The following is a 13,741-nucleotide window of genomic DNA, read 5'->3' on the forward strand; positions in this document are numbered from 1 at the left end:
GCGTGAGACAACACAGTCCCCTATATAAGTTATTTGTCCGATTCTCACACATCCGAAGAATGGTCATCAAATCGGACAACAGCCCAAACTTCCGACTTCCGTCCCAGAAAGCCCAAGAGCTATCTAAAACGTTCATGGCCGGAACTCGATCGCGGCTATACCAGTCCGCCAAGCAACCCAAAAGCTAGACTGGAGCTCTAGTTGAATCACCTCTGTGGCCACTGCAAGGACGTGTTGGAGCGACTACCATTGCCGAACCATTCCGCAGGTCGAGTCCATACCAAGGCCGCATAGAGATTCACGATGAGCTCCTGCATAGCAATCAGGAGACTTGCCGTGTCCATCACAATCGATAAATCCTGGTGCAAGATTTTTGCATCCGAGCTCTCCAACCAGTAGAGCACCAGCATCAATCGACATAAACGGGCACGGGGGGAGGATGCTCGAGAACACTACCTCCCCTATATAAGTTATTTGTCCGATTCTCAAGCAGCCGAAGTCTGGTCATCGAATCGGGTCAAAGACCACAACTTCCGACTTTACCCACAATGCAAGTCATCGAATCGAACATCGGCCCCCGAGTCGGACTCCATGCGTATGTCAGGTCATCGGACCCAAATTCTGCCTTCCTGCGCATGGCGGGCCATCAATATCAACTCGGTCATCGGACCCAAACTCCGCCTTTCTGCGTATGGCACGCCTTCAAATCGGTCATCGGACCCAAATTCCGCCTTCCTATGCATGGCGGGCCATCAACATCAACTCGGTCATCGGACCCAAATTCCGCCTTTCTGCGCATGGCACGCCATCAACTCGGTCATCGGACCCAAATTCCGCCTTCCTGCGCATGGCAGGTCATCGGACACAAATTCAGACCTCGCGAATATGCATACGTATCGAATCGGTCATCGGACCCAACTTCCGACTTCATCCATACTGTAGGGTCTCTGAGGTTGGCGCGGTGCGCTCAACCCGGGGAGTCGACCCATCGAAGCATACACCTCCCCTATATAAGCTATTTGTCCGATTCCCACACCTGTGTAGTTTGCACCTCTGACCAGGACATCGACCCCAACTTCCGAACTCGACTGCAACGACGGCACCAGCGCCTTGGTGCGCACCTTGCGACGCACAGTCCCAACATTCGCCTTCCTGCACATGGCAGGTCATCGGACCCAAATTTCGACCTCGCGAGTATGCCTACATATCGAATCGGTCATCGGACCCAACTTCCGACTTCATCCATACCGTAGGGTCTTTGAGGTTGGCGCGGTGCGCTCAACCCGGGGAGTCGACCCAACGAAGCATACACCTCCCCTATATAAGCTATTTGTCCGATTCCCACACCTGTGTAGTTTGCACCTCCGATCAGGACATCGACCCCAACTTCCGAACTCGCCTGCAACGACCGAACCAGCGCCTTGGTGCGCACCTTGCAACGCACAGTGCCAACATTCGCCTTCCTCAACATGGCAGGTCATCGGACCCAAATTCCGACCTCGCGAGTATGCCTACATATCGAATCGGTCATCGGACCCAACTTCCGACTTCATCCATACCGTAGGGTCTTTGAGGTTGGCGCGGTGCGCTCAACCCGGGGAGTCGACCCAACGAAGCATACACCTCCCCTATATAAGCTATTTGTCCGATTCCCACACCTGTGTAGCTTGCACCTCCGATCAGGACATCGACCCCAACTTCCGAACTCGACTAAAAAGACCGCACCAGCGCCTTGGTGTGCACCTTGCAACGCACAGTGCCAACATTCGCCTTCCTACACATGGCAGGTCATCGGACCCAAATTCCGACCTCATGAGCATACCTACTAATCGAATCGGTCATCGGACCCAACTTCCGACTTCATCCATACCGTAGGGTCTTTGAGGTTGGCGCGGTGCGCTCAACCTGGGGAGTCGACCCATCGAAGCATACACCTCCCCTATATAAGCTATTTGTCCGATTCCGACACCTGTGTAGTTTGCACCTCCGCTCAGGACATCGACCCCAACTTCCGAACTCGCCTGCAACGACCGAACCAGCGCCTTGGTGCGCACCAAAAGTGCGCACTTTTGGTGCGCACCAAAAGTGCGCACTTTTGGAGGGCACTTTTTGGAGGGCACTTTTCTGCGCTCCAAAGGTGCGCACTTTTGGAGGGCACTTTTTGGAGGGCACTTTTCTGCGCTCCAAAGGTGCGCACTTTTGGAGGGCACTTTTTGGAGGGCACTTTTCTGCGCTCCAAAGGTGCGCACTTTTGGAGGGCACTTTTTGGAGGGCACTTTTCTGCGCTCCAAAGGTGCGCACTTTTGGAGGGCACTTTTTGGAGGGCACTTTTCTGCGCTCCAAAGGTGCGCACTTTTGGAGGGCACTTTTTGGAGGGCACTTTTCTGCGCTCCAAAGGTGCGCACTTTTGGAGGGCACTTTTTGGAGGGCACTTTTCTGCGCTCCAAAGGTGCGCACTTTTGGAGGGCACTTTTTGGAGGGCACTTTTCTGCGCTCCAAAGGTGCGCACTTTTGGAGGGCACTTTTTGGAGGGCACTTTTCTGCGCTCCAAAGGTGCGCACTTTTGGAGGGCACTTTTGTGCACTCCAAAGGTGCGCACTTTTGGAGGGCACTTTTCCTGCGCTCCAAAGGTGCACACCTAGGTGAGCACCTTCGACCACACCTTGTAGCACACCAAACTCTGACTTTCGACTTCATCCGCAATGCAGGGTCTTTGAGGTTGGCGCAATGCGCACAACCAGGGGAGTCGACCCATCAAACCCAACACCTCCCCTATATAAGCTATTTGTCTGATTCTCATACATGCGTAGCCTGCAAGAGCAATTAGGACATCGACCCCAACTTTCGGCTTCTAAACGAAAACAAGGTCTTTGAGGTTGGCGCAGTGCGCACAACCAGGGGAGTCAACCCACCGAATGCAACACCTCCCCTATATAAGCTATTTGTCTGATTCTCATACATGCGTAGACTGCAGCAATGATTAGGACATCCACCCCAACTTTTGACTTCTTAAACAAGACAGGGTCTTTGAAGTTGGTGCAGTGCACACAACCAGGGGAGTCGACCCATCAAACGCAACACCTCCCCTATATAAAGCTATTTGTCCGATTCTCATACGTGTAGTCTGCAGCAGCGATTACGACATCGACCCCAACTTCCGAATTCGTTTGCATTGACCGCACCAAAGGTGCGCGCCTTGGTGTGCACCCTGGAGTGCACTTTGGTGCTCACCTCGGTGCACACTTTGGTGTGCACCAAAGGTGCGCACCTTGGAGCGCACCAAAGGTGTACACTTTGGAGCGCACCACATAGGGTCTTTGAGAGGTTGGCGCAGTGCGCACACCAAGGTGGGTGTTGAGGTGCGTGCCGAGGTGGGTGGGTGCTAGGGTGCGCTCCATGGTGGGTGCCAGGGTGGGTGCGTGCTAGGGTGGATTCCAAAGAGGGTCATAGGGTGGGTGCCAAGGTGGGTTGGTGATATAGTGGGTTCAAAGGTGGGTACTAGGGTGGGTTCCAAGGTGGGTCACAAGTTGGGTGCCAGGATGCGTGGGTGTTAGGTTGGGTGCCAAGGTGGGCTCCTGCGTGGGTGGGTGCTAGGGTGGGTTTCAAGGTGGACGCGAGGGCGGGTGCCAAGGTGGGTAACAAGTTGGGTGTTAGGATGGGTGAGTGCTAGAGTGGGTGCCAAGGTGGGTGGGTGCTAAGGTGGATGCCAAGGTGGTTCACAGGGTGGGTGGGTTCTAGGGTGAGTTCCAAGGTGGGTCACAGGTTCAGTGCTAGGGTGGGTGTCAAGGCGGGTGTCGAGGTGCCTGGGTGCTAGGGTGTGGATGCCAATGTGGGTCATAGGGTGGGTACTAGGGTGGGCTGCAATGTGGGTGCCAAGGTGGGTAACATGCTCGGTGGGTTCTAAATTGGGTGCCAGGGTGGGTGTGCACCCACCTTGCCCGAGGTGGGTGCCAAGGTGCCAGTGTGGGTGGGTGCTAAGGTGGATGCCAAGGTGGGTGAGAAGGTGGGTGATAGGTTGAGTGGTAGGATGGGTGGGTGCCAAGATGGGTCACAGGGTGGGTGCAAGGGTGGGTAGGTGCTAGGGTTGGTGTCAGGGTGGGTGGGTGCTAGGTTGGGTTCCAAGGTGGGTGCGAGGGTGAGTGTCAAGGTGGGTCACAGGTTAGGTGCTAGGATGGGTGAGTGCTAGGGTGCAAAGGTGCCAGGGTGGGTGCTAGGATGGGTCGATGCTAGGGTGAGTGGCAAGGTGGGTCCACAAGTGTCAAGGTGGGTGCCGAGGTGGGTGCCAAGTTGGGTTCCAAGGTGGGTGCCAACGTGGGTGCTAGGGTGCGTGGGTTAAAGGGTGTGTCACAACGTGGGTGCCAGGATGGGTGCGCACCCACACTGGCCAAGACGGGTGCAAGGTTGGGTTCCAAGCCCGGTCACAGGCTGGGTGCTAGGATGGGTGGGTGCCAAGGTGGGCACCAGGGTGGGTGCACCCACCCTGGCCAAGGTGGGTCACGGGGTGGGTCCTAGGGTGGGTAACGGGGTGGGTACTAAGGTGCGTGCCAAGGTGGGTCATAGGGTGGGTGCCAAGGTGGGCACCAGGGTGGGTGTGCACCAACCCTAGCCAGGGTAGGTCACGGGGTGGTTGTCGGGGTGGGCTTCAAGGAGCCAAGGTGGGTGGCAAGTAGCCAAGTTGCGTGCCAAGGTGGGTGTCGGGGTGGGTGCCAAGGATCCAAGGTGGGTGCCAAGGAACCAAGGTGGGTGTCTGGGTGGGTGCCGAGGTGGGAGCCAGGGTGGGTCCCAAGGTGAGTGCAAAGGTGGGTGCCAGGGTCAAGGTGAGTGCCAATGTGGGTTCCAAGGTGCCAGGGTCAGGGTGAGTGCCAATGTGGGTTCAAAGGTGCTAAGTTGGGTGCGAGGTTGGGTGTGAGGGTGGGTGGGTGCCAAGGTGTGCTAGGTGGAAGCCCGGGTGGGTCGGCATCCCATGGGTGTCGAGTTGGGTGCCTGATGGGTGCTTCTTGTCAAGTTTTAGTCGTCGGGACTCATTTCGAGCCTTAGAGGTCGTTTCTTGTCCGGTTGCCCTGTCTTCGACCTGGGAACCCAATTTTGGTCCTCGGGTCCCATTTTTTTTTGTCTCGCATCCCACTTTTGGCCTGTGGCCTTTTCGGGGTCGATTCTCGTTTTGGGCATCAGAGCATGTTTCTTCTCCTAAAACCCAATATTTGTTTATTAAGTCTCGGAACACATTTTTGTTCTCGTGGACCCATCATGGGTCTTGGAACGCATTTGTGGTCCTTGGGTCCCATTTTGCATCCCGAAACTTGTGTTTTGGTGCTTGATCCCTATTTTGGGTGCCCACCTTGCACCAAGTGCGCACCCGGGGCAAACCGAGCGCCTTGGTGCACCGGGGCAAGATCGAGCGTGCACCCGAGGCGCCCCGAACATGCACCAAGGTGCACTCGGCCCACATGTGAGCGCAGGTCGTTGCGCCCGAGGTGGTGTGTGGGCACCGCGTTGCAGACGGGACACTGCACGCACACGACGCCCCGTCCAGGTGCACGCACGTAGGCCGGGCCGGGTGCACACCCGATGCCCTAGCAAGGTGCGTGCACCCGGGCAGGGCTCACACTTGGCGAACGGGGCGCACTTCGCGAGGGAGGGTGTGCACCTCGACGGGGGTGGGTGGCCGGGGTGGATTCGCACGTGGGTCGCGGTTTGCTAAGTACACACTGCGACAAGCTCATAACGGGTGCGATCATACCAGCGTTAGTGCACCGGATCCCATCAGAACTCCGCAGTTAAGCGCGCTTGGGCCGGAGTAGTACTGGGATGGGTGACCTCCCGGGAAGTCCCGGTGTTGCACCCTTTTTTAGTTTTTCGCCGGGCGTCGCAATGCTATTTGAATTAACCTTTTGCCCGTTTGCGTTCTCGTCGGGGCCGGGCCGGGCCGGGGTGCGTTGCCCGCACTACCGCGCGCGCCGGGGCGACACCGAGCGCGCACCCGAGGCGCCCCGAGCACACAGGCCACGGTGCAACCCGGGCGTTGTGCGCGCACCCCGGTGCGCCCGAGGTGCTGCGCGCGCACCCAGGTGAAATCGGTGTGCACCTCGGCCAGTGCGCGCTCGGTCGAGTCGCGCACGTTGGCCAAGGTGCACGGTGATGTTTCTTACTCTAAGGTTCCGCACCAGACGCCCGGGACAGGTGAGCGAAGCTGGGCGGGGCCGGGTGCGCGCCCGGGGCAGGTGCACGCAGCTGGAGAGAGCTTTGGAGCGCACCAGAGGTGCGCACCTTGGAGCACACTTCGGAGCGCACCAATGATGCGCTCCATTCAAAAGTTTCCTGAAAAGGCAAAAAAAGTTGAGATTATAGAATTTCCCACTTGAGAGATTGTAAAAAAAAAAAATTTAAAATGAAGGAAACGCGGGTGCCAAGGTGTGCGCGCCCGGGTGCGCAGCCCAGCCAAGGTGTGCGCACCAAGGCGCCCACCCTGGCGAAGGTGCACGCAAGGTGCGCACCCGAGGCAAACCGGACAATTAACCCAACTTTCGACTTCGCGCGCACCTGCGCACCTTGGAGCGCACTTCGGAGCGCTCCTTGGTGCGCACCAATCTTGGGCACCTCGGAGTGCACCATGGCGCCCACCAAGGTGCGCACCCGGGGCAAACCGAGCTTCGACTTCGTGCGCACCTTGGAGGCGCCCACCAAGGTGCGCAGCCCAGCCAAGGCGTGCGCATCAAGGTGCGCACCCGGGGCAAACCGAGCTCCGACTTCGTACGCACCATGGAGCGCACAAAAGGTGCGCAACCCAGCCAAGGTGTGCGCACCCCGGGCAAACCGAGCTCCGAATCGTGCGCACCAGAGGTGCACGCCATCGTGCGCACCTTGGAGCACACTTCGGAGCCCTCCTTGGTGCGCACCGATGTTGCGCACCTCGGAGCGCACCCGGGGAAAACAATGCAATTAACCCGACTTTTGACTTCGTGCGCACCTCGAAGCGCTCTCGGGTTCGCACCTCGGAGCACACCGAGGTGCGCACCTTTGATGCGCTGCCTTCACCAATTTCCAGAAAAGGCAAGAAAACATTGAGAAGGTGTGCGCACCGAGGTGCCCACCCTGGCGAAGGTGCACGCGAGGTGCGCACCCGGGGCAAACCGGGCTCCGACTTCGTGCACGCCATGCTGCGCACCTTGGAGGGCCATGGTGCGCACCTTGGAGCAAACTTCGGAGCGCTCAATGGTGCCCAACCCAGCCAAGGTGCCCACCGCGGCGAAGGTGCACGCGAGGTGCGCACCCGGGGCAAACCGGGCTCCGACTTCGTGCACGCCGCACCTTGGAGCACACTTCGGAGCGCTCCTTGGTGCGCACCAGGGCGCGCAAACCAGCCGAGGTGCCCACCCCGGCGAAGGTGCACGCGAGGTGCGCACCCGGGGCAAACCGGGCTCCGACTTCGTGCACGCCATGGTGCGCACCCGGGGCAAACCGGACTCCGACTTCGTGCAGGCCGCACCTTGGAGCACACTTCGGAGCGCTCCTTGGTGCGCACCATGGTGCCCACCAGGGCGCGCAACCCAGCCAAGGTCTGCACACCAAGGTGCCCACCCCGGCGAAGGTGCACGCGAGGTGCGCACCCGGGGCAAACCGGGCTCCGACTTCGTGCACGCCATGGTGCCCACCGCGGCGAAGGTGCACGCGAGGTGCGCACCCGGGGCAAACCGGGCTCCGACTTCGTGCACGGCGCACCTTGGAGCACACTTCGGAGCGCTCCTTGGTGCGCACCATGGTGCCCACCAGGGCGCGCAACCCAGCCAAGGTGTGCGCACCAAGGTGCACGCGAGGTGCGCACCCGGGGCAAACCGGGGTCCGACTTCGTGCACGCCGCACCTTGGAGCACACATCGGGGCGCTCCCGGGTTCGCACCGTGGTGGGCACCTCGGAGCACACCAAGGTGGGCAGCGAGGTGCGCACCTTTGATGCGATGCCTTCACTAATTTCCATAAAAGGCAAAAAAAAACGAGATTTTAAAATTTCCGTTTTGAAAGATAGTGAAAAAAAGGGAATGCTGGTGCCATCTTGAGCCCGCCCTGGTGCGCAGCCCAGCCAAGGTGTGCGCACCAAGGTGCCCACCCTGGCGAAGGTGCGCGCCCGGGCAATTAACCCAACTTCCAACCTCGCGCGCGCCAGGGTGGGAGCGCACCCAACAACCGGGCCTGGGAAGAGCCAATGCGAGAAACCCCACCAAACGCTCTGACAAAAAAAGAGGGGGCGCTCCAGTAACCCCGCTTCGGAGCGCACCCTGGGCAAACCCAGCCAAGGTGCCCACCCCGGCCAAGGTGCAGGCGAGGTGCGCACCCGGGGCAAACCGGGCTCCGACAACGTGCACGCCGCACCTTGGAGCACACTTCGTAGCGCTCCCGGGTGCGCACCTTTGATGCGCTGCCTTCACTAATTTCCAGAAAAGGCAAAAAAAAAAGGAGATTTTGAAATTTCCGTTTTGAAAGATAGTGAAAAAAACGGAACGCGGGTGCCATCTTGAGCCCGCCCTGGTGCGCAGCCCAGGCAAGGTGCCCACCCTGGCAAAGGTGCGCACCCGGGCAATTAACCCTACTTCCGACTTCGTGCGCGCCAGGGTGGCAACCGGGCCTGGGAAGAGCCAATGCGAGAAACCCCACCAAACGCTCCGACAAAAAAAGAGGCGGCGCTCCAATAACCCCGCTTCGGAGCGCAGCCGGGGCAAACCCAGCCAAGGTGCCCACCCCGACGAAGGTGCACGCGAGGAGCGCACCCGGGGCAAACCGGGCTCCGACAACGTGCACGCAGCACCTTGGAGCACACTTCGAAGCACTCCCGGGTGCCCACCGGCGTTGCGCACCGTGGTGGGCAGCGAGGTGCGCACCTTTGATGCGCTGCCTTCACTAATTTCCAGAAAAAGGCAAAAAAAAATGAGATTTTAAAATTTCCGTTTTGAAAGATAGTGAAAAAAAAGGAACGCGGGTGCCATCTTGAGCCCGCCCTGGTGCGCAGCCCAGGCAAGGCATGCGCACCAAGGTGCCCACCCGAGGTGCACACCCGGGGCAAACCGGGCTCCGACTTCGTGCAGGCCGCACCTTGGAGCACACTTCGGAGCGCTCCTTGGTGCGCACCATGGTGCCCACCAGGGCGCGCAACCCAGCCAAGGTCTGCACACCAAGGTGCCCACCCCGGCGAAGGTGCACGCGAGGTGCGCACCCGGGGCAAACCGGGCTCCGACTTCGTGCACGCCATGGTGCCCACCGCGGCGAAGGTGCACGCGAGGTGCGCACCCGGGGCAAACCGGGCTCCGACTTCGTGCACGGCGCACCTTGGAGCACACTTCGGAGCGCTCCTTGGTGCGCACCATGGTGCCCACCAGGGCGCGCAACCCAGCCAAGGTGTGCGCACCAAGGTGCACGCGAGGTGCGCACCCGGGGCAAACCGGGGTCCGACTTCGTGCACGCCGCACCTTGGAGCACACATCGGGGCGCTCCCGGGTTCGCACCGTGGTGGGCACCTCGGAGCACACCAAGGTGGGCAGCGAGGTGCGCACCTTTGATGCGATGCCTTCACTAATTTCCATAAAAGGCAAAAAAAAACGAGATTTTAAAATTTCCGTTTTGAAAGATAGTGAAAAAAAGGGAATGCTGGTGCCATCTTGAGCCCGCCCTGGTGCGCAGCCCAGCCAAGGTGTGCGCACCAAGGTGCCCACCCTGGCGAAGGTGCGCGCCCGGGCAATTAACCCAACTTCCAACCTCGCGCGCGCCAGGGTGGGAGCGCACCCAACAACCGGGCCTGGGAAGAGCCAATGCGAGAAACCCCACCAAACGCTCTGACAAAAAAAGAGGGGGCGCTCCAGTAACCCCGCTTCGGAGCGCACCCTGGGCAAACCCAGCCAAGGTGCCCACCCCGGCCAAGGTGCAGGCGAGGTGCGCACCCGGGGCAAACCGGGCTCCGACAACGTGCACGCCGCACCTTGGAGCACACTTCGTAGCGCTCCCGGGTGCGCACCTTTGATGCGCTGCCTTCACTAATTTCCAGAAAAGGCAAAAAAAAAAGGAGATTTTGAAATTTCCGTTTTGAAAGATAGTGAAAAAAATGGAACGCGGGTGCCATCTTGAGCCCGCCCTGGTGCGCAGCCCAGGCAAGGTGCCCACCCTGGCAAAGGTGCGCACCCGGGCAATTAACCCTACTTCCGACTTCGTGCGCGCCAGGGTGGCAAACCGGGCTCCGACTTCGTGCAGGCCGCACCTTGGAGCACACTTCGGAGCGCTCCTTGGTGCGCACCATGGTGCCCACCAGGGCGCGCAACCCAGCCAAGGTCTGCACACCAAGGTGCCCACCCCGGCGAAGGTGCACGCGAGGTGCGCACCCGGGGCAAACCGGGCTCCGACTTCGTGCACGCCATGGTGCCCACCGCGGCGAAGGTGCACGCGAGGTGCGCACCCGGGGCAAACCGGGCTCCGACTTCGTGCACGGCGCACCTTGGAGCACACTTCGGAGCGCTCCTTGGTGCGCACCATGGTGCCCACCAGGGCGCGCAACCCAGCCAAGGTGTGCGCACCAAGGTGCACGCGAGGTGCGCACCCGGGGCAAACCGGGGTCCGACTTCGTGCACGCCGCACCTTGGAGCACACATCGGGGCGCTCCCGGGTTCGCACCGTGGTGGGCACCTCGGAGCACACCAAGGTGGGCAGCGAGGTGCGCACCTTTGATGCGATGCCTTCACTAATTTCCATAAAAGGCAAAAAAAAACGAGATTTTAAAATTTCCGTTTTGAAAGATAGTGAAAAAAAGGGAATGCTGGTGCCATCTTGAGCCCGCCCTGGTGCGCAGCCCAGCCAAGGTGTGCGCACCAAGGTGCCCACCCTGGCGAAGGTGCGCGCCCGGGCAATTAACCCAACTTCCAACCTCGCGCGCGCCAGGGTGGGAGCGCACCCAACAACCGGGCCTGGGAAGAGCCAATGCGAGAAACCCCACCAAACGCTCTGACAAAAAAAGAGGGGGCGCTCCAGTAACCCCGCTCCGGAGCGCACCCTGGGCAAACCCAGCCAAGGTGCCCACCCCGGCCAAGGTGCAGGCGAGGTGCGCACCCGGGGCAAACCGGGCTCCGACAACGTGCACGCCGCACCTTGGAGCACACTTCGTAGCGCTCCCGGGTGCGCACCTTTGATGCGCTGCCTTCACTAATTTCCAGAAAAGGCAAAAAAAAAAGGAGATTTTGAAATTTCCGTTTTGAAAGATAGTGAAAAAAAGGGAACGCGGGTGCCATCTTGAGCCCGCCCTGGTGCGCAGCCCAGGCAAGGTGCCCACCCTGGCAAAGGTGCGCACCCGGGCAATTAACCCTACTTCCGACTTCGTGCGCGCCAGGGTGGCAAACCGGGCTCCGACTTCGTGCAGGCCGCACCTTGGAGCACACTTCGGAGCGCTCCTTGGTGCGCACCATGGTGCCCACCAGGGCGCGCAACCCAGCCAAGGTCTGCACACCAAGGTGCCCACCCCGGCGAAGGTGCACGCGAGGTGCGCACCCGGGGCAAACCGGGCTCCGACTTCGTGCACGCCATGGTGCCCACCGCGGCGAAGGTGCACGCGAGGTGCGCACCCGGGGCAAACCGGGCTCCGACTTCGTGCACGGCGCACCTTGGAGCACACTTCGGAGCGCTCCTTGGTGCGCACCATGGTGCCCACCAGGGCGCGCAACCCAGCCAAGGTGTGCGCACCAAGGTGCACGCGAGGTGCGCACCCGGGGCAAACCGGGGTCCGACTTCGTGCACGCCGCACCTTGGAGCACACATCGGGGCGCTCCCGGGTTCGCACCGTGGTGGGCACCTCGGAGCACACCAAGGTGGGCAGCGAGGTGCGCACCTTTGATGCGATGCCTTCACTAATTTCCATAAAAGGCAAAAAAAAACGAGATTTTAAAATTTCCGTTTTGAAAGATAGTGAAAAAAAGGGAATGCTGGTGCCATCTTGAGCCCGCCCTGGTGCGCAGCCCAGCCAAGGTGTGCGCACCAAGGTGCCCACCCTGGCGAAGGTGCGCGCCCGGGCAATTAACCCAACTTCCAACCTCGCGCGCGCCAGGGTGGGAGCGCACCCAACAACCGGGCCTGGGAAGAGCCAATGCGAGAAACCCCACCAAACGCTCTGACAAAAAAAGAGGGGGCGCTCCAGTAACCCCGCTCCGGAGCGCACCCTGGGCAAACCCAGCCAAGGTGCCCACCCCGGCCAAGGTGCAGGCGAGGTGCGCACCCGAGGCAAACCGGGCTCCGACAACGTGCACGCCGCACCTTGGAGCACACTTCGTAGCGCTCCCGGGTGCGCACCTTTGATGCGCTGCCTTCACTAATTTCCAGAAAAGGCAAAAAAAAAAGGAGATTTTGAAATTTCCGTTTTGAAAGATAGTGAAAAAAACGGAACGCGGGTGCCATCTTGAGCCCGCCCTGGTGCGCAGCCCAGGCAAGGTGCCCACCCTGGCAAAGGTGCGCACCCGGGCAATTAACCCTACTTCCGACTTCGTGCGCGCCAGGGTGGCAACCGGGCCTGGGAAGAGCCAATGCGAGAAACCCCACCAAACGCTCCGACAAAAAAAGAGGCGGCGCTCCAATAACCCCGCTTCGGAGCGCAGCCGGGGCAAACCCAGCCAAGGTGCCCACCCCGACGAAGGTGCACGCGAGGTGCGCACCCGGGGCAAACCGGGCTCCGACAACGTGCACGCAGCACCTTGGAGCACACTTCGAAGCACTCCCGGGTGCCCACCGGCGTTGCGCACCGTGGTGGGCAGCGAGGTGCGCACCTTTGATGCGCTGCCTTCACTAATTTCCAGAAAAAGGCAAAAAAAAATGAGATTTTAAAATTTCCGTTTTGAAAGATAGTGAAAAAAAAGGAACGCGGGTGCCATCTTGAGCCCGCCCTGGTGCGCAGCCCAGGCAAGGCATGCGCACCAAGGTGCCCACCCGAGGTGCACACCCAGGGCAAACCGGGCTCCGACTTCGTGCAGGCCGCACCTTGGAGCACACTTCGGAGCGCTCCTTGGTGCGCACCATGGTGCCCACCAGGGCGCGCAACCCAGCCAAGGTCTGCACACCAAGGTGCCCACCCCGGCGAAGGTGCATGCGAGGTGCGCACCCGGGGCAAACCGGGCTCCGACTTCGTGCACGCCATGGTGCCCACCGCGGCGAAGGTGCACGCGAGGTGCGCACCCGGGGCAAACCGGGCTCCGACTTCGTGCACGGCGCACCTTGGAGCACACTTCGGAGCGCTCCTTGGTGCGCACCATGGTGCCCACCAGGGCGCGCAACCCAGCCAAGGTGTGCGCACCAAGGTGCACGCGAGGTGCGCACCCGGGGCAAACCGGGGTCCGACTTCGTGCACGCCGCACCTTGGAGCACACATCGGGGCGCTCCCGGGTTCGCACCGTGGTGGGCACCTCGGAGCACACCAAGGTGGGCAGCGAGGTGCGCACCTTTGATGCGATGCCTTCACTAATTTCCATAAAAGGCAAAAAAAAATGAGATTTTAAAATTTCCGTTTTGAAAGATAGTGAAAAAAAGGGAATGCTGGTGCCATCTTGAGCCCGCCCTGGTGCGCAGCCCAGCCAAGGTGTGCGCACCAAGGTGCCCACCCTGGCGAAGGTGCGCGCCCGGGCAATTAACCCAACTTCCAACCTCGCGCGCGCCAGGGTGGGAGCGCACCCAACAACCGGGCCTGGGAAGAGCCAATGCGAGAAACCCCACCAAACGCTCTGACAAAAAAA

General features: G+C 60.4%; 1 non-coding gene across 1 annotated transcript; it reads left to right on the top strand.

Moving 5' to 3' along the window:
* Positions 1–5,726: 5,726 nt before the first annotated feature.
* Positions 5,727–5,845, top strand: LOC131860858 (5S ribosomal RNA). Its single transcript, XR_009359942.1, has one exon. It is a non-coding gene; the product is annotated as a 5S ribosomal RNA (ribosomal RNA).
* The last annotated feature ends 7,896 nt before the right edge of the window (positions 5,846–13,741 follow it).

This window comes from Cryptomeria japonica, unplaced genomic scaffold (genome assembly GCF_030272615.1).
Source record: "Cryptomeria japonica unplaced genomic scaffold, Sugi_1.0 HiC_scaffold_20, whole genome shotgun sequence".
Taxonomy (NCBI): domain Eukaryota; kingdom Viridiplantae; phylum Streptophyta; class Pinopsida; order Cupressales; family Cupressaceae; genus Cryptomeria; species Cryptomeria japonica.